Source organism: Erythrolamprus reginae, chromosome Z, assembly GCF_031021105.1.
Source record: "Erythrolamprus reginae isolate rEryReg1 chromosome Z, rEryReg1.hap1, whole genome shotgun sequence".
Taxonomy (NCBI): Eukaryota; Metazoa; Chordata; class Lepidosauria; order Squamata; family Dipsadidae; genus Erythrolamprus; species Erythrolamprus reginae.
The window spans coordinates 143,677,179-143,697,934 of record NC_091963.1 but is presented as its reverse complement, the minus strand read 5'-3'; the positions used below and the strand labels follow the sequence as shown (position 1 = coordinate 143,697,934).

Here is a 20,756-nt window from a genome sequence, read left to right as displayed (position 1 = left end):
AATTCTTTATTGGCCAAGGATGATTGTACACACAAGGAATTTCTCATTGATGTATATGCTCTTAAAGAAAAGATATATTTGTCAAGAATCATGATGTACAACAGTTAATTATTGCCATAACATACAAATAAGCAAACAGGAAACAATATCAGTATGCATATCATGCAGCCTTAGTCAACATTTTGACAGTGTTGAGGGAATTATTTCTTTACAAGAGTGATGGCGTTCGAGGAAAAAACTGTTCTTGCGTCTAGTTGTCTTGGTGTGTAGTGCTCTATAGTGTCAAAGGACTATATGTAAAAGGATTTGTTTCCTATTCTGCCATGATAATTCTTTTAACACAACTTTCCATTGGAAGAGCTAGTCCTCGATTTAACAACTACTATGGCCAAAAGTTGTGGCTAAGCAAAACAACGGTTCAGCGGATTTTTGCTCTACTTTGTGATCTTTCTTGCCATTGTCATCATTAAGAAAATCACTGCAGTCCACTTAGCAACACAGTTGTTGAGTGAAGGTTGCAAAAGATGATCATGTGATCTAGAGGGGGATTCTTATTGGTTTGGCTGGTTCTATATACCGTAAGTGGTAGCAGGAATTTTCTCCCCACTTGCCGAACCGGCAGCGATAGCTCACTGCACATTCCCCCAAACCGATTCTCCATCCACATCCATCCATTGGAGCCAAATTGACATGAAGCAAATACTCTGTGCATATGCAAAGCCGCCTGTACATGCGCAGACCCCTTCCGGTGTGACCCTGAATCCGTAGAATAAGTAAGTAGAACCCAACCCTGATGTAATCCCAACACATTGTGACTGTCATAAATATAACCTAGTTGGCAAGTGCCCAAATTCTGAGAATGGAGATGTTGCAATGGTCGTGTGAAAAATGATAGGAAGTCACTTTTATTTCTGCTGTTGCAGCTTTGACTTGTCACTAAACAAATGGTTATAAATCAAGGACTACCTCTTAAGTAGGAAAGGGCTAGGGGGGGGGGAAACAAAATGATTTTAAAGGCAAATCTGCAGACTTTTTTTAAACCCAAGGTTGATCTTTGCGACAAAGCTAACCAACATTTAAGATTGCCTTTAATGACTCCCAAAGCGGTCAGGTCAGTGGTTCGAGCTCCCTTATCTGTCCCAGCTTTCTGGCAATCTAGCAGTTCAAAACGTAAAAAAAATGTAAGTTAGAAAACTCAGGGCCACCTTTGGTGGGAGGATAATTACATTTTGCCGATCACATGTAGTGGGCACTGATCACCTTTTGTGATCCAACAAGCCGGACTCACTTAACGACCGTGTCGCTATCACTAACAACTGCGGTGATTCGCTTCAAACAAACGTGGCAAGGCGAGGAAGGTCGTAAGACCGGGCAAAGTTCTCATTTCACAGCGGTCTCGCTTAGCAACTGAAATTTGGTGCAGGATTGTGGTCGTAAATTAAGCACCCGTGGGAGGAAAGGCTCGCAGCCCCGCCCCTTTTCGGCAAGGCCTTTCTAAAAAGCGTCGGAGTCCCTTCGGAACCCCCCCTCCCCCCATTCATTCCCGGTCCTGTAATAAAAGCAGGCGATCCAAGATGGCTTCCTCGCTTAGGTAACTAACCCAATTGCCTGATTTTGCGCGGGCCCGAAGAGCCGAGGAAGTGCGACTTCCCACAAGCCCTCGCCCCCACCCCCACTCCACTTGTCCTCCGCTAACGACAGTCGATTTGATATCGCATTGAGCCATCGCCGCGGAGAAGGTGGAACAGCAAATCAGGCGCCTATTTAGACAGCTTCCTCTAAGGAAGGTCCCTCCCCCCGTCGCTTCCACCCCCTCCTTCTTCCTCCGCATCGAGCGGGCGACAGACTTCCTGGAAGGTCTCTCAATCTAACTTGCTTGCTTGCTTCACCTCCCCGCCCCCAGCACGCCGCCTCCGCTTCCGAAGCTCAATGGGCCTTTTCGGCGGCGAGCCACAGCCTAAAGCAAGCGTGGTAGGCGGGGCTTGGAAGCGTCCGAGGTAGTTAGGTTGCACCGTCCATGCTCCGCTGCCTTGTTCTCTCTTCTCTCTCCCTCCGAGAGGGGAGGGGGCGGGAGGAGTGAGCGGCTCCTCAAAAAAGGGCGAGGCGGAGGTGGGGAGAACCCCTCACACACCTCTCAGGTAAGACCCCGCTTTTTTTTTTTTGGTAAACTCTTCGCCGACCTACACGAGGGGGGGCTATCATTGGATGGCCCTTCCTCTGCGGGATGCAGGCCCGGTGCAGGGGCAGTCCCTCTTCTATTTCCCTCCTCTTCTCGCTACGGGGAGAGAGGGGGGCCAATTTTAGACCGAATAAAAGACGGGATCGAAGCTGTGTTTGCGACCCGCCTTTGCCCTCTCCCTCCTCTCCCCCCGTCTTTTCCCCTCTCTTAATTGTTGAAAGGAAGGAACCATCGAGACTCGGCTTAGCAAGAAGACAGAGAGGAAGGGAGGGGAGGGGGGGTGATAGAGAAGGAGGAGACAGAGAGGAGGGTCCTCTCCTATATACCCCCCGCCCCAAAGCCCACCTTCTTCAATCCGCCTCTTCCAGCCGGATCCGGTGCAAGGATGCCCCGCCGGGGAATCTGAAAGGCGGGGATGCCGGGCTTCTTCGGGCCGCTGGGAGGGCCACACAAGGTGGGTTCGCCCACGTTGGCGGGATGCAAAGGCCTTGGAGGCCTGGCGGGGCGGGGGGAGGAGGAGAAGAGGCCGAAGGAAGGCCTGGGGCGCAGGAGGGGGAGCGGGAGAGAAAGAAAGAGAGAGAGACTCCAATATCCATGTGGCTGGGGAAGGGGGGCTTCGCTGCCCACTGTGCTGCCCTTGCAGGTGGGCGTTCGTCAGGTGGGTTGGGCTTCATTCAAAAAATGGGGGCAGGGGGTGGAAAGAACCGGCCCGGACTTGAGAATTCCCTAGCTGTTGCTGGTTGTGTGATTGGGCTTTTTGTGTCTTCAGAAGGGCTGCTTCACTTGGGGGCGGGTGGTGGTGGTAGGAGACCGATGTAATCTTCCGACAGTAAATTTCTGGCTGTGTCATGGTTTCAATAGGGTCCCCCACACACCTCACCTTCCCGAAAAGGGCAGGATATATATTTATATTTGATGGTGGTGGTTGGTGGCACAGCCAGCCAGATGTTCAGACTGGGATTGGTCCTATTTTTATTTTTTGGTCTGCGTGTAGAGTCCTTTCTGAGGACCTGGGGTGATACTATTACTAGTATTAACATTAGTATTCGTATCATTAGTAATATTATTGATCTTTAGTTCAACTCACAGTCTAGGAGAGGTAAAAGGAGTAACAGTTCAAGTCCTAACCAAGGACCTAAGAGCTCAAGGTAGAATCTGAATATTTTTTGTATTATTAATCTTCAATTCAATTCACAGTCTGGGACTGGTAAAAACTTAACAGTTCAAGTCCTAACCAAGGACCTAAGAGGTATTAAAGTAGCATCTGAGTATTATTAGTATTATTATTAATAATCTTTAATTCACAGTCTGGGACTGGTAAAATCTTAACATTTCAAGTCCTAACCATCTAAGCACTGTTAAGGTAGATTTTGAATATTTTTTGTATTATTAATCTTCAATTCAGTTCACAGTCTGGGACTGATAAAAACTTAACAGTTCAAGTCCTAACCAAGGACCTAAGAGGTGTTAAAGTAGTGTATGAGTATTATTAGTATTATTGTTATTAATCTTTAATTCACAGACTGGGACTAGTAAAATCTTAACATTTCAAGTCCTAATTAAGGATCTAAGAGGTGTTAAAGTAGCATCTGAGTATTATTAGTATTATTATTAATCTTTAATTCACAGTCTGGGACTGGTAGAATCTTAACATTTTAAGTCCTAATCAAGGACCTAAGTTGTATTATAAAGCAGCGTCTGAGTGCATAGGCAGTTCTGAGCAGGGTGGGTTCTTTTTGCAAAGTCAAGATATTCAGGTGTAATAACTTTAAATTTTCCATGTATCAATGCAGCCCTTGAGTATGGCTTCAAGGGCTCCTATTACTATTGGTACAATCATTATTTTTTTTCCTCCATAATTACTCAACTTCAATTTGCAAATCACAATATTTTTAATTTTATTTTCTCTCTGCTTCTCCTCAATTTATGCATCACCTGGTATTGCAATGTCAATGAACCAGACTTTTCTTTTTTTCCACAGTAGTGATATCTGGCAAAAACTGTTCAGGTAGGTCCTAACCAAGGACCTAAGAGCTGTTAAGGTAACATCTAAGTATATAGGCAATTCCTAGTAGTTTGGGGGTATTGTTTTGTTTTTTGCAAAGTCAGAATATTCAGGTCTAATAAGTTCAAAATTAGTATTGATCATCGCACAGCTTTCTGGCTGGAGAATTCTGGAAGTTGAAGTTCACAAGTCTTAAAGTTGCCAAGTTTGAAGACATCTGGTCTAGTTTCTATCCCTCCATGGGAGAACATTGTCCTCTCTCTCAATTCATCAGTCACACCGACCAAATCACAATAGAGTCTTTTTTCTGTTTTACCTAGGCTGGGTGGGAACCCCTCCCACCCCCAATTTACTTCTGACAAGAAACATGTAGCTGGAATACATTACCTTTACATTTTCACAGACCAGAATATGACCTTGAGCTGCTCTTTTTTTGAGATAGGTGATGGGGAGGGAGAAAGTGGGAATACAAAAAGGTGTCATTTTCTCTCTAGCTGTGCTTGAATTAGGGGTATTGCGGGAGTTTTTCCGAAGTCTGTCATCAAAATATGGAAACGCTCTATACCAGTGATGGTGAACCTTTTTTCCCTTGGGTGCTAATAGCATGCATGTGCATGTCTACACCCATAATTCAATGCCACCTCCCTGCACATGCGTGTGTGACCTCCATGCACTATTCCGCCCGGTGCATGTGCGCATAATCCACCCACCCAGTGCCCCATTTTGGGCCTAGCAGGCCTCTGGAAGTCGGAAACTACATGCATGTGTGCTGGAGCTGAGCTATGGTAATGGCTCTCATGTCCACAGAAATGTCTCCATGTGCCACTTGTGGCACGCATGCCATAGATTCACCATCACGGCTGTATACCTACTGGTGGTGTGCTCTTGTCAGCATGTTAGATGACAATTCCCAGCTCAGTCAGTGCAGGTTGTAGAAAGCCAGCTTTTGCCCTCAGTGTGGAACTACCAAAAGAAATTTGGAATCTCCAGAAAGAAATCTAAAAAGTGTTAACAGACGCTGTCATTTTCTTCCAGCTCTTGATTGTCCATTTCTTCTTTTTCTTCTTCTGCAGAAAGCAGCCGTAAATCAGTGCTTTTTACCTGGAGGGTAAAATCTGTTAGATTCAGTGCGATTTACCATTGGGTAAGTGTAGCTTTACCATTGAATGGCAGTAAAAGCTATTTTATTATTACGTCAGCGTCAAAACAGGTGGATATTAAAACACCCACGTCTTATGTGTATTATGCTGAAACAGAACAGTGGTTATTGGAGAACATCACAAATATGCAACCCAGCACAAGCGCACTCAATAGAAGTGTGCTCTTTAAATAAGCAAAATAGAACAGCTTTGGGGAGCTTTTTTTGTAGTTGAAAATGCATCTTTTCATTTTCTTTTTCAGTATTTCTGATAACACAATGATACAAAAATCCTGGGCACTTGAAAGCAAAGGGGTCTATCTATCTGTAAGTGGATTATAGGTCTGAAATACTGTTTCCCCCAAAATAAGACCTCCCTTGATAATAAGCCCAATTGGGCTTTTGAGTGCATGGCAATAAGGCCAAGTGCTTATTTTAGGGTTCAAAAAAAATATAAGACAGGGTCTTATTTCTGATCTGTTTTGGTGTCCCTTCTATTATTGAATGCTCCAACACTGGAAGTTTTTTTTAAGAAGAGAGACAACAACCATTTGTCTGAAATGTTATAGGACTACTAGAAGACCTCAAAGATCCCTTCCAGCTCTCTTCTGAATTATATTAGATTTTCTGCTCTCTTCTCCTTCATCTTTATTTTGCCACAACCATCATGCTCTGCTTTTTCACTACCTTCTAATTACACAGTAATACAGTGGGTACGGGAAGTATTCAGAACCCTTTAAATTTTACACTCTTTGTTTCATTGCAGCCATTTGTAAAAGCAAAAAAAAAATTCATTTTATTTCTCATTAATGCACAGCACCCCATTTTGACAGGAAAAAAATGTAGACTTTTTTGCAAATTTATTAAAAAAGAAAAACTGAAATATCACATGATCATAAATATTCAGACCCTTTGCTCAGTATTGAGTAGAAGCACCCTTTTGAGCTAGTATAGCCATAAGTCTTCTTGGGAATGATGCAACAAGTCTCTCACATCTGGATTTGGGGATCCTCTGCCAATCTTCCTTGTAGATCCTCTCCTGTTCCATCCGGTTGGATGGTGAATCTTGGCCAACAGCAATTTTCAGGTGTCTCCAGAGATGCTCAATTGGGTTGAGGTCAGAGCTCTGGCTGGACCAATCAAGAATGGTCACAGAGTTGTTCTTAAGCCACTCCTTTGTTATTTTAGTTGTGTGCTTAGGGTCATTGTCTTGTTGGAAAGTGAACCTTCGGCCCAGTCTGAGGTCCAGAGCATTCTGAAAGAGGTTTTCTTCCAGGATATCCCTGAACTTGACCGCATTCATCTTTCCTTCAATTGCAACTAGTTGTCCTATCCATGTAGCTGAAGCACACTCCAAAAGCATGATGCTGCCACCACCATGTTTCACTGTTGGGATTGTATTGGGCAGGTGATGAACAATGCCTGGTTTTCTCTGTACATACCACTTTAGAATCAATGCCAAAAAGTTCAATCTTCATCTCATCAGTCCAGGGAATCTTATACTCTTTTTGCAAACTCTATGTGGGCTTTCATATGTCTTGTACTGAGGAGTGGCTTCCTTCAGACCACTCCGCATAAAGTTCCAACTGATGGAGGGCAGCAGTGATAGTTGACTTTGTGGAATCTTTGTAAAAGAGCTGAGGTGGCGCAGTGGGTAGAGTGCAGTACTGCAGGCCACTAAAGCTGACTGCTACATCTGCAGATCAGGGGTTCAAATCTCATCACCGCCTCAGTCTTCCATCCTTCCAAGGTGGGTAAAATTTTTTTTTGCTTTTACCAAATGGCTTCAACGAAACAAAGAGTGAAAAATTTAAAGGGGTCTGAATACTTTCTATACACCCCCAAACTCGGTAATTTTAAGAGTTGTGGACTCAACTTCCAGAATTCTGGGAGTTGAAGTCCACAAGTCTTAAAGTTGCTGAGTTTGAAGACCTCTGTGAACAGTGAAATAATAATATGAAGACACTGTATTTTCATACAAGTAGATTGTCATGATACTTGGAGGTGTATTTTTACTAAAATGAAGAACGGCTGTGTTTGTATCCTGTCTCTATAGTTTAAAAAAGGGGAAACACGGTGGTTGGGGAAGACTGTGTAAAAGAATTTAGAGGGGACCTGGATCATGTTGGTGAACCATAACCAACCAGCTCTTCCCCTTGTGGAAGAAAGGTCCTCAATATTTCATGATCAACTTATCCATTTTATGGGTGCGTTTAAAAAATGCTGGTATTAATGCAGTTGGACCTGTAAGCCATACTGCTCTGTGAATGGGATTCCTCACGGTGTGGACTCTTGTTTTGCAAAAAAGAAAGGATGGAGATAATGTGGGATTTATCTTGGTTGGGTTTCAAATAGTCTTCCCTATCCAGTTGCCTTCCAGATGTGGTGCACACTACACCTCCCATGACACCTTAGTCATGGTAGTTGGGGATGAATCACCTGGGGCATCTGGAGAACATCAGCTTGAGGAAGACACTACTGTCCATTTCCTTGACCAATTCATTTCCATACCCAATCCAAACAAACCAGAAGCATAAATTTATATACCAATGGTGAATGGGGATTTTTTTTGCTGTTTTAATCTCCCAAATCTGGTCAGATCTGGCGTATTTAGAAAGGATAACAGTAAAATTTAAATATTTTAAATTTTAAATTGTAAATTATTAGATTTGTCATGAACTGTTTTATTGTGTTGTGAGCCGCCCCGAGTCTACGGAGAGGGGCAGCATGCAAATCTAATAAATAAATAAATAAATAATAAACAAACAAACATTGAGTAACAGTAAAGAGAAGGAGGGTTAGGATCAAAGGACCCCCATCATTCCAGATACAAGTTTGTTCAAGCAAGTTGGACCTATCAATAATTGAAAGAAAGAAACAGTAGTCGGTTGCTAGCAAACCTTTTTTGTTCGTTCCTTCCTGGAGGGCCTGCCAAGTACGGAGACCTGCCCTCTTCTAGTCTTCACCTTGGGAATCCAAAACCTGTGTACAAGACAGACTTCCTCCATGTAGCTCCCAGCACGAGGGGCAGACAAATCTGGGAATCTCAGCTGGTTATGGAGGTCTGGATTACCCATATTCGGGGGGGGGGGGGTGTCCAGTGTTTGGAAAATCTTTTTGAGAGTTCTTGTAGGCTTTGTAACATCTGAAAAGAGCTGGATGCTGGAGGTTTATCCCATTCCTATTCTGATGGCACAGACCTTTTTCGATCTCTCCATCTGAATCTCCCAGGTTACAATTAAGACACACTGAAGAGGTGGTTACCAAAACTATAAGGAGTTTCTTTTCTGGGAGCTACCCTGTTTCCCCCAAAATAAGACCCTGTCTTATATATTTTTTGAAACCTAAAATAAGTGCTTGGCCTTATCTTCGGAGAGGTTTAATTATTTAGGGGCGCCTAGAGCAGGACGGAGCTCCTCTTACCTGATTTCCGGGTCCCTAACACTCACCAGAGGAAATGGCTGGGACCGGCTCTGCATGCGGTTAAATATTTCCGGTGTGTGTGTGGTATTTTACCGCATGGGCTCAGAAGCCCGATTGGGCTTATTAGCTGGGGAGCAGCAGTGAAATTTATTTATTTATTTATTTATTTATTTATTTATTTATTTATTAGATTTGTATGCCGCCCCTCTCCATAGACTCGGGGCGGCTAACAACAATAATGAAACAACATGTAACAAATCTAATATTTAAAATAATTTTAAAAACCCTTATTTAAAAAACCAAACATATACACAAGCAGTGTTCTCTCTACATTTTTTTTGGGGTGGGCGGAAAAGTATAGTGTCTGAGCGGCAGTCCCTTCGGGACTGGGTGACACAGAAATAATAATAAAATTTCCCTCGGCTTCTGGGCAGGTTTGGAAAACTCTGAGTTGATGATGATTTTTAAGTGAGCGATTGCTCACCTGCTCAGCTTAGAGGGAACTATGTACACAAGTATACCATGCATAAATTGTATAGGCCTAGGGGGAAGGGAATATCTCAGTTCTCCCATGCCTGATGACAAAGGTGGGTTTTAAGGTGAGGAGGGTGAGGGCAATTCTGATCTCTGAGGAGAGTTGGTTCCAGAGGGCCGGGGCCGCCACAGAGAAGGCTCATCTCCTGGGTCCCGCCAAATGACATTGTTTAGTCGACGGGACCCGGAGAAGGCCAACTCTGTGGGACCTAACCGGTCGCTGAGATTCGTGCAGCAGAAGGTGGTCCCAGAGATATTCTGGTCCGATGCCATGAAGGGCTTTATAGGTCATAACCAACACTTTGAATTGTGACCGGAAACTGATCGGCAACCAATGCAGACTGCAGAACTGCAGAAATCTACTTACCTTCCCTATCAGTTCGGGAGTGCGTACTTTTTCACTCTGCTCATGCGCAGAACTCTTTGCGCATGCGCAGAGGGTTAAAGACATCAAAATGGTGACACTCTAGTGGGTGGACTCTCACACTGCCACTACTACCGGTTCTCCGAACCACCAGCCGCTACCGCTATGCCCAAACCGTTGGCATTTCACCCCTGTTGGGGAGGTCTTATTTTTGGGAGGAAATAGGGTATTTCGTACCTTCCTATCATACAGGAAGTGAAAAGGCTATTCTCTTGGTTTGCCAATAGGAAACTGGTGGTTGTTTTCTTTAAAAAAACAGCTTTTGTAAATGAATCTCTTATATTCGCTATTCATTTGGAACTGTGTGACTGCTCATAAGCTTTAGACCAGTGATGGCACACTTCGTACGGTTCGCATGCCAAAAAGGGCTTTTTGCGTGTACTAGCACGCGCACATGTGCCGACATCCATTTATTTCCCCCAACAATGCGCACCCTCCACACTGCCCCGCACATGCGCACAATCCCCTCCCCCACATCCCTACGAAGGTGCACAGGGCTCACTGAAGCTTGGATGGTGAAAAAAAATGAGCACACTGGAAGTTTGGAAAAACGGACTTCTGGTTTGCCTGTTGTGCTTTTTTCCCCCGCACTCAAGGGCTTTAGGGAAGCTTCCCTGAAGCCTCCAGAGGACGAAACTGCCTTCCCTCAAGGCTGAAAATCAGGAGATGACATAGGGCAACGTCTTGTGTGCCTTCTGATATGGCTGCGCGTGCCACAGGTTTGCCACCACGGCTTTAGACTCTTATTTAAGTCCTCTGAGAATTAACCCCCATGCGTTCTTTTTCCAATTAGATTGTAGGCCAAGGCTTTTGACGTGCATGTTGGAGCTGAGCTAGGGCAAGAGCTTGCGTGCCAGCAAATACGGCTCCACGTGCCACCTGTGGCACCCGTGCCCTAGGTTCGTCATCTCTGGTCTAGTCCCTTAATCATCTTCGTTGCTCTTCTCTGCGCTCTTTCTAGAGTCTCCATATCATTTTTCTTCATCCTGGCAACAAAACCTGGATGCAGTATTCCAAGGATGGCCTTACAAATGGTCATTTATAAATATCAATTAACAAGATGATTTGCTGGGAGAGGGTGTTGTGTACTGATGCTGACAGTGCTGTCCTCTACTTTGTTCACCATGAAACATCCATTGAATTTCATCCCCAAGATGCAGAGCAATGGCGGTGCAGCAAAGATTGAATCTGGCCAGGATGACTTGGGTTTCTCTCATAGAGGGAGTTAATAATCTTCAATTTAGCTAAAGATGCAGAGTCAATTTTTGTTATTGTTAGTGTGTATACGGATGTGTAATACCTTTCCACCTGTACTTCCTGCGGGCTGGATTTGGTTGTGGGGCTGTTGGGGTTTTTTGCAAAAGAAATGACCATATGTACTACTGCAGCTTGGCACAACAACTCTGCCCAGTCCTGCAGAATTTTAAGCAGGGATGAAAAATCTGGTTGTTTATGATCAACAGTTCTTGGTAGCCCAAGGAATTTTTCTCAAGGTCACCCTCGTTTTTTTGTCCTCCCTTCCTCCCAGCCTTTTTAAGATTAGGATTGACTGAAGCACGCCCACATCTTTCTTTGATTCGTTTTATTTTATTTTACTGACTCTCCTCCTGAAAATTGATTAAAGCAACCAGGGAGCATAACATTGCAAGAGTATGTCTACTTATGTGTAGAGGATTAGATTAGATTAGATTTATTGGATTTATATGCCGCCCCTCTCCGCAAACTCGGGGCTGCTCACAACAATAATAAAAAACAGTACATAATAGCAAATCCAATGCCCACCAATCTAATTACAATTTAAAATATAGTAATTTCATAAAACAATCCCAATATATATAAAAAACAGGCACACAGTCAAGCAATCAAACGGCAAAACAACATGGGCAAGGGGGAGATGTTTTAGTTCCCCCATGCCTGACGGCAAAGGTGGGTCTTAAGGAGTTTACGAAAGGCAGGGAGGGTGGGGGCAATCCTAATCTCAGGGGGGAGCTGGTTCCAGAGGGTCGGGCCCCCCACAGAGAAGGCTCTTCCCCTGGGTCCTGCCAGACGACATTGTTTAGTCAACAGGACCCGAGGAAGGCCGACTCTGTGGGACCTAACTGGTCGCTGGGATTCGTGCGGCAGGAGGCGGTCCCGAAGATATTCTGGTCCGGTGCCAGAATAGGAGTGCTCAACTTAACAACTGCAGCTGAGCCTGCCCCCCCCCCCCCGCTAATTTCTGTCCTATGCAAGGCAGTTTCTCAAGTGAGCCGTGCCCCGTTGGACAAAGCTTTTGGCCCTTGGTGGTTAAGAGAATCCATGCAGCTGTTAAGTGAAGGATGCAGTCATTAAGCTAGTCAACATTGACTTTTGCATGTTGAAAGCTGGCTGGGACAATTACCGCCGGCGATCACGTAACCCCACCCCCCCAAAACAGCACAACTGTCATAAATACATACCAGTGGCCAAATGCCCAAATTTTTAGTCATGCGACCTCGGGGGAATACTGCAACGGTCGTTAAATGGGAAAAGCAGCCACAGGTCGCTTTATTTTCAGCGCCGTTGTTAACGTTAAATGATCACTGAACGGATTGTAAGTCAAGCACCGCCATAGAATAACTCACAGATCCAGAATTCCTCTCCCTATCTTTCCTCACTCTAATGAATCACCACATTATAAAAGAAGATGTTGAGACTCTAGAAATGAAGTTTTGGTCACCCCACTACAAAAAAGACATTGAAACTCTAAAAAAAAAAATGTGCAGAAGAGAGCAACCAAGATGATTAGGGGACTTGGAGGCATGGCTAGTCTGGTGAAGAGAAGGACCAGGAGAGACCTGATGAGAGACCAGGTGATCTGCTTTTCACCACTCCGTCCACTCAGGAAAGTTGCAAAGAAAAGTCTTCCATTTGTTTGAAAAATGCAGTGTGGGGCATTTACTGTATTTTTCGTAGTGTAAGGCGCACCGAATTATAAGACACATCTTAGTTTTGGGGAGGAAAATATGGGTGGGGGGATCTACTTACCAGGTATTCATCTGGCTAGTGTCCTTAGTCTGGTCAGCTTCAACAGATTATTTTATCCCCTGATTAAGGCTGAAAAATGTTTTTCAGAGGGAATAGCAATGACAACAAGCCTGCAAAGACTTAGGGCTGGAAAAAAAAACCTTCAGAAAAGCAATGAAAAAATCCTGCAAGCCAGGAAGATTATTAGTACTTTGTTAGGGATGGGGGGGATTCAAAAAAGCTACATTTGGAGTATAAGACACACCCAAATATTCAGCCTCTTTTAAGGGAAAAAACATGCTGTCATATACTCTGAAAAATACAAATACAGAGACCCCCTTCTGTCTTTTCTATATACAATACCAGGGACAATTACTAATATTACATATTATTAAAGGTCCTGTAGAAAAGGTATCTAGGGTACATGTTTGTGTTTTACTCTGTACATAGTTGTATTAATTTATAATACAATATGCAAAAATAATACATAAAGAAATATTAGGGGGAAGTGGGTAGTGGGAAGCAAGGAGGCAGGAATGGTATTAACTTCTGGTTCCTTTGGTGCAGTGAAATAAGGCATTAACATCTACCCTCAACTTTTTACTTTTACATAATATAAACCAGCCGTTTCTATTACAACAAATCTTACCAGTAAAAGCCAAAATCTCCGGGACCGCCTTCTGCTGCACGAATCCCAGCGAGTGGGCCTTCTCCGGGTCCCGTCAACTAAACAATGTCATTTGGCGGGACCCAGGGGAAGAGCCTTCTCTGTGGCGGCCCCGGCCCTAGGGAACCAACTCCCTCCAGAGATCAGAATTGCCCCCACCCTCCTCGCCTTTCGTAAGCTCCTTAAAACCCACCTCTGCCTTCAGCATGGGGGAACTGAGATGTTCTTTCCCCCTGGGCCTCTACAGTTTATGCATGGTATGTCAGTATGTATGTCTGGTTTTTTATAATAAGGGTTTTTAGTTATTTTATTATTGGATTGCTGTATATTGTTTTTAGCACTGTTGTTAGCCGCCCCGAGTCCACGGAGAGGGGCGGCATATAAATCCAATAAATAAATAAATAATAAATAAATAATAAATAAATAAATAAATAAATAAAATCAAAGTTTTGGGTCCCCGCCCTCTCCAGCCTCAAGTCCAGAAGCAGTTTTGTAGTAGAAATGAAAGTTTTTGTTTTTTCTTTTCTTTTTTTCTTGAAACTTATCTAGATTTTTCTGAATTGCATTCTGGGCAATTCAGAAAGTATATTTTCTTCGGAAAGTATATTTCCACCCCCCACCTCCCTGGTAGATGTTGAACATTTTAAAGAATAGCGAAAGATTTCTGAAAAGGATGACTTTCCATGTACACAAAGGAGCTAGATGATTTATATAAAAATTGTACTAGGCTACCCAATTTGAACAGTTGAACAGCTCTAGGCGGCATGTAATAACAACAGCACTTAGACTTCTATACTACTTCAATAGTGCTTTACAGCCCTCTCTAAGCGGTTTCCAGAGACAACTTATTGCCCCCAACAATCTGGGTCCTCGTTTTACTGACCTTGGAAGAATGGGGAGGCTGAGTTAATTTTGAGCCTGGTGAAATTCGACCTGCCTAATTGCAGGTAGCTGACAGTCAGCAGAAGTAGCCTGCAGTACTGCACTCTAACCACTGTGGCTCATGTAATCAATCAATTAGGGGGGGGAAACGACCCAATCCAATACCGTTAAAAGCACCAAAGATCGATAGGTGATTGGAACCCACCCTCTGTAGCAGCTCTCCAGGTGGTAATGAATCAATCTGGTCCTGAGGATTTTAAGAGTCTTTCTAGTATGGTCCATGACAAGTTTTTGAATTTTTAAAGGAAGATCTTTTGATAAATTATTCTCTCTCTTTTAGTATTTTTTTCCCTTTGAATTTATCGTCCTCATTTTAGTGCCCTTAGCCAGAACTATCAATTGAACCGAACCTACCCTCATCTCGCTATGATCCAATCCAATTCCATCCCTTGGATGGGGAGAAGCAATGATTGGCTCAAAGCCATCCAATGGGGACTGGAAGCTGGTGGGGGGTTGTTTTCATGCTTCCTTTGTCATACCTTGTCCTGTGTAAGAATGGCAGGTAGACCATTCTTCCTAGAAAAGCCCATATTTCTGTTACTCCCTACTCATCCTCTTTTCTCCATTGTGTGATAGAGAGCTAGCAAACAGTAGAGAAAGAGAATGGGGGATAAATTGGATGACAATGGACTTTGTTTAAAATTACTAGATTCATATCCGCTTCTATTTTGGGCCACTGAAGACGGAGTACATAATACTTCCATCTCCTGACTTCCCCGCCATCACATTGGTTTGAGTCTTGGAGTGACTGGCTTCAAAGTCACCCCGAGCTGCATTTCAGTTTCTAACATAGAACCTTCATCACAAATTACCTGGAAAATGGTAGGTAGGGATATCTATCAATGTATCTATCTATGAATGAAAGAGAATATATATATTGTGTGCTTGTGGATAGAATATAGAAACATAGAAGACTGACGGTAGAAAAAGACCTCATGATCCATCTAGTCTGCCCTTATGCTATTTTTTGTATTTTATCTTAGGATGGGTATATGTTTATCCCAGGCATGTTTAAATTCAGTTACTGTGGATTTACCAACCACGTTTGCTGGAAGTTTGTTCCAAGGATCTACTACTCTTTCAGTAAAATAATATTTTCTCATGTTGCTTTTGATCTTTCCCCCGACTAACTTCAAATTGTGTCCCCTTGTTCTTGTGTTCACTTTCCTATTAAAAACACTTCCCTCCTGAACCTTATTTAACCCTTTGACATATTTAAATGTTTCGATCATGTCCCTCCTTTTCCTTTTGTCCTCCAGACTATACAGATTGAGTTCATTTAAAGTCTTTCCTGATACGTTTTATGCTTAAGACCTTCCACCATTCTTGTAGCCCATCTTTGGACCTGTTCAATTTTGTCAATATCTTTTTGTAGGTGAGGTCTCCAGAACTGAACACAGTATTCCAAATGTGGTCTCACCAGCACTAATCTCCCTCTTCCTGCTTGTTATACCTCTAGCTATGCAGCCAAGCATCCTACTTGCTTTTCCTACCGTCCGACCACACTGCTCACCCATTTTGAGACTGTCAGAAATCACTACACCTAAATCCTTCTCTTCTGAAGTTTTGCTAAGACAGAACTGCCAATACAATACTCCAATTGAGGAATCCTTTTCCCCAAGTGCATTATTTTACATTTGGAAACATTAAACTGCAGTTTCCATTGCTTTGACCATTTATCTAGTAAACCTAAATCATTTACCATATTACAGACGCCTCCAGGAATATCAACCCTATTGCAAACTTTAGAGTCATCGGCAAATAGGCAAACCTTCCCTACCAAACCTTTCCCTATGTCACTCACAAACATATTAAAAAGAATAGGACCCAGAACAGACCCTTGTGGCACACTGCTTGTAACCTGACTGCTCAGAATACTCGCCATTAACAATAACTCTCTGATGTCTACGCTTCAGCCAGCTGCAAATCCACTGAACTATTCAGGGATTAAGTCCAATCTTCACTAATTTATCTATCAGCTCTTTATGTGGAAGCGCATCAAAGGCTTTGCTGTAGTCCAGATAGGCAATATCCACGGCACCACCTTCATCCAACACCTTTGTGACATAGTCAAAGAAATCAATGAGATTAGTCTGACATGATTTGCCTTTAGTAAAGCCATGCTGATTTGGGTCCAATAAGTTATTGTTTTTTAGGTGCTGATTTATCCTCTTTTTGAGTAGAGTCTCCATCATTTTAACTATAACTGATGTCAAGCTAAATGGCCTGTAGTTACCAGCTTCTTCTCTACTGTCCTTCTTGTGGATAGGCACAACACTGGCCATTCTCCAATCCTCAGGAACATCTCCTGTTAACAAGGATTGGTTAAACAAATCAGTCGGGGTAGCAATGACGAATCTGAGTTCTTTAAGAACTTTGGGGTGGATGCCATCTGGACCCATTGCCTTATTTATCTTTAATCGTTCAAGTTCTTCTGAGATATCGGCTTCTAAGATCACTGGAGCTGAATCCATACAGCTGGAAGCAATGCTATATCTCTCTATAGTATTATATTGTAAGGTGTCTTTTGAGAAAACTGAACAGAAGTAGCTATTGAAATGGTCAGCGATCTCCTTATTCCCATCAGTGCATGTATTATTCCCGGTACTAAGCTTTGTGATGCTGCAGTTTCTCTTCTTCCTATCACTAATATATCTGAAGAACGTTTTATCCCCCTTCTTTACAGATTTGGCAATTTCTTCCTCTTTTGAGGCTTTAGCAGCATATATTATCTGTTTCGCCTCCTTCTGTCTCATTTTATACACCTCTCTATCAGCTATACTTCCAGACTCTTTATATGAGTCTACGGAGAAGGGTGGCATACAAATCCAATAAATAAATAAATCCAATAAATAAATACCTCCTATAGGCAGCCTTTTTTGCATTGACTATAGCCCTTACATCATTGCTAAATCATAGCGGTTTCTTCTTCCTTTTACCTTTAGTTATTTGCCTTACATACCTTTTTTAATACAGTCCACTGGGTGCTCGCTCCTGCCATTTTATCCCTCCCCTTTAATTCATTATTTAAATATTCCCCCATTGCATTAAAATTTTCTTTCACCTTAACCTCTGAAACCCAATTCCCACTCGTAAAGACTAAATCTAGAATATTCTCCCCTCTAGTCGGTGTCTTAACCAGCTGTGCCAGAGCTGCGCCTGTAAAGGCCTCTACTATATTCTTACTTTTGCATGTAAGGGCACTGGGGATATTCCAGTCAACATCAGGCATGTTGAAATCACCCATAACCACAATATCTCCCTTTAGTGCCATTTGGGTAATTTCATCCACCATCTTGTTGTCATATTCCTCAGATTGCCCTGGAGGCCTATAGATCACCCCAATTCTAATGACAGAACCTTCTTTATTTTGCATGCAAACCCAGAGAGTCTCCAGATCTTTACATGTATTTTGAATTAGTGTTGTTTTTAGACTTTCCTTAACATAAATGACTACTCCACCTCCCTTTCTCTCTATTCTATCCTTCCTATACAGTGTATATCCTGGTATGGATATTTCCCATTCATTAGAATCCTTAAACCATGTCTCAGTTATGCAACCAGATCCAAATTATCTCTAGATATGGTCATTAACTCACAGAGCTTGTTGCTCAAGCTTCGAGCATTTGTGCACATTACCCGAAGAACATTATTTTCATTATTAGTTTGCCCCTTATCATCAACAACTACATCTCTTTTATTTGCAGCTCCCTTTTCATAAGCTTCCAGAAACTGATTTATCCTCATTGGTCGGGACAGAAATCATCCACATCAGTTGCATCTCTGTCCCCTTTACCTAGTTTAAATGCCTGTCCAAAAAAGTTCTCAACTCCTCACCAAGCACCTGGGTACCTCTGTATGATGGATGCAAACCATTCCTCTTAAACAACTCCCTATTAGAACACCTACTGACATCATGACTTAGATAACCAAAACCTTCAGCTTTACACCACTGCCTTAACTCTATGACACAAGATAACCAAAACCTTCAGCTTTACACCACTGCCTTAACTCTATGACACAAGATGTTTTATCCTCCTGGCCACAAACCGGTAACACCTCTGAGAAAGTCACTGAATCAGTTATTTTGCCCAGCTCCATGCTTAGACATTGGAATGTAGAATAGAATAGAGCAGAGAGAATAGAATTATTGGCCAAGTGTGATGGTACACACAAGGAATTTGTCATTGGTGCATATGCTTTCAGTATATGTAATAGAAAAGATACATTTGTCAAGAATCATGAGGTACAACACTTAATGATTGTCATAGGGTACAAATAAGCAATTGAAAAATAATATGAATATAAATCATAAAGATACAAGCAACAATTTACAATCATAAGTGGGAGGAGATGGGAGAGAGGAATAAATTGAGAACACTTGTTATTTATTTATTTGTTTGTTTGTTTGTTTATTTATTTATTAGACTTGTATGCTGCCCCTCTCCAAAGACTCGGAGTGGCTCACATCAAATAATACAAAAATACAAAACTAATATTAAAAACAATTATAAAAAACCCATTATAAAACAGTCATACAATCCAAACAAACCATACATAAAACGGAACAGCTAAAAGTGACAATATATCAATTTTCCCAAGCCTGGCGACATAGGTGGGTTTTCAGAAGTTTGTGAAAGGCAAGGAGGGTGGGGGCAGTCCTAATCTTTGGGGGGAGTTGATTACACAGGGCCGAGGCCACCACAGAGAAGGCTCTTCCCCAGGGTCCCGCCAGACCACATTGTTTTGTTGACAGGACCCCAAGAAGGTCAACTCTGTGGGACCTAATTAGTTACTGGGATTTGTGTGGCAGAAGGTGATCCCGAAGGTATTATTAATAGTAATAGTAATGCAGCTTTAGTGAATAAATTTACAGTGATGAGGGAATTATTTGTTTAGCAGAGTGATGGATGGAAGGATGGATAAATGATAGATAAGAGGAAAGAAGGAAGTAAAGAGAGAAAGAAAAAGAAGGAAGAAAAAAAAAGTAAGAAAACGATAGATTGATGTAGGTAGGTAGGTAGGTAGATAGATAGATAGATAGATAGATAGATAGATAGATAGATAGATAGATAGATAGATAGATAGATATTGACATGGGCTGCAGTGTTTATAATTATTTATTTATTTATTAGATTTGTATGGCGCCCTCTCTGTAGACTCGGGGCGGCTAACAACAATAATAAAACAGCATATGACAAATCTAATATTAAAATAACTAAAAGACCCTTATTAAAAATCAAACATGCACACAAACATACCATGCATAAATTGTATAGGCCTGGGGGAAAGGAATATTTCAATTCCTCCATGCCTGATGACAGAGGTGGGTTTTAAAGAGCTTACGAAACACGAGGAGGGTGGGAGCAATTCTGATCTCTGGGGGAGCTGATTCCAGAGGGCCGGGGCCACCACAGAGAAGGCTCTTCCCCTGGGTCCCGCCAAACGACATTGTTTAGTCGACGGGACCCAGAGAAGGCCAACTCTGTGGGACCTAACTGGTCGCTGGGATTCGTGTGGCAGAAGGCGGTCCCGGAGATAATTAGATGAAAGGCTCCTTCAATTTAACATTAGGGATGCTGAAGAAATTTAATAAAAGTGACAATGAAAAAGGGAATTAACAAGAGCTCACTTAGAAAACTTTCTTCACCCCTCTTGGAAATTTTCAAGATAATCTTAAGAAACAAGGCTGTCCTATCTCAAAGTGGACAAACCCCCCCCCCCGACCCCCAAAGAGCTCTTCAGACTCTTGAGTCATTTCTTCAACACAGAGATTTTAGCCAAGGTCAACTGATCAAGCCTGACCTGATGTAAACTTTTATGGGGTTACACACACAACCCATAACCCATAATCTCACCATCACTCCGCGGATTGCATTGCCTACCGATTAGTTTCCGGGCACAATTCAAAGTGTTGGTTATGACCTATAAAGCCCTACATCGCACAGGACGAGATTATTTCCGAGACCGCCTTCTTCTGCACGAATCCCAGCGACCGGTGAGGTCCCACAGAGTTGGCCTCCTTAGGTTCCTGTCGACCAAACAATCTTTGTTGGCGGGACCTAGGGGTAGAGCCTTCTCTGTGGTAGCCCCGGCCCTCTGGAATCAACTCCCCCCAGAGATTCACACTGCCCCCTTCCTCCTTGCCTTCCGAAAGAGCTTAAAAACTCATCTTTGCCGCCAGGCTTGGGACTTTTAGATCTTCCTCTGACCACTGAATGCCTTAAGTATGACTGCTGAATGTTTGGTTAATAAGTTAATTGTTTGGTTAATTTTTTTTCTTTTAATTGTTTTTAAATTGTAGTATTAATTGGATTACATTATTGTTCTGTTTTTATATATGCTGTGAGACGCCCTGAGTCCTTGGAGAGGGGCGGCATACAAATCCAATTAAATAAATAAATAAATAAATAATCAAGAATGGTGGAAGGTCTTAAGCATAAAACGTATCAGGAAAGA

The 20,756-nt window shown here is 42.6% G+C and overlaps 1 protein-coding gene across 9 annotated transcripts in view; it reads left to right on the top strand.

Annotated features, from left to right (window-relative positions):
- The first annotated feature begins 2,012 nt into the window (after window positions 1-2,012).
- Window positions 2,013-20,756, top strand: part of CHD8 (chromodomain helicase DNA binding protein 8) — a 137,562-nt gene continuing 118,818 nt past the window's right edge. For 4 of the 9 annotated variants that reach the window (XM_070728820.1, XM_070728817.1, XM_070728818.1 and 1 more), the window contains exons 1-2: window positions 2,014-2,138; window positions 5,258-5,328. The gene's annotated coding sequence lies outside the window, so the exon portion shown is untranslated. Of the gene's footprint in view, window positions 2,139-2,615; window positions 2,634-4,160; window positions 4,222-5,257; window positions 5,329-20,756 lie in introns of those variants that run through there. The other 5 variants (XM_070728819.1, XM_070728816.1, XM_070728813.1 and 2 more) reach the window with 4 other exon arrangements.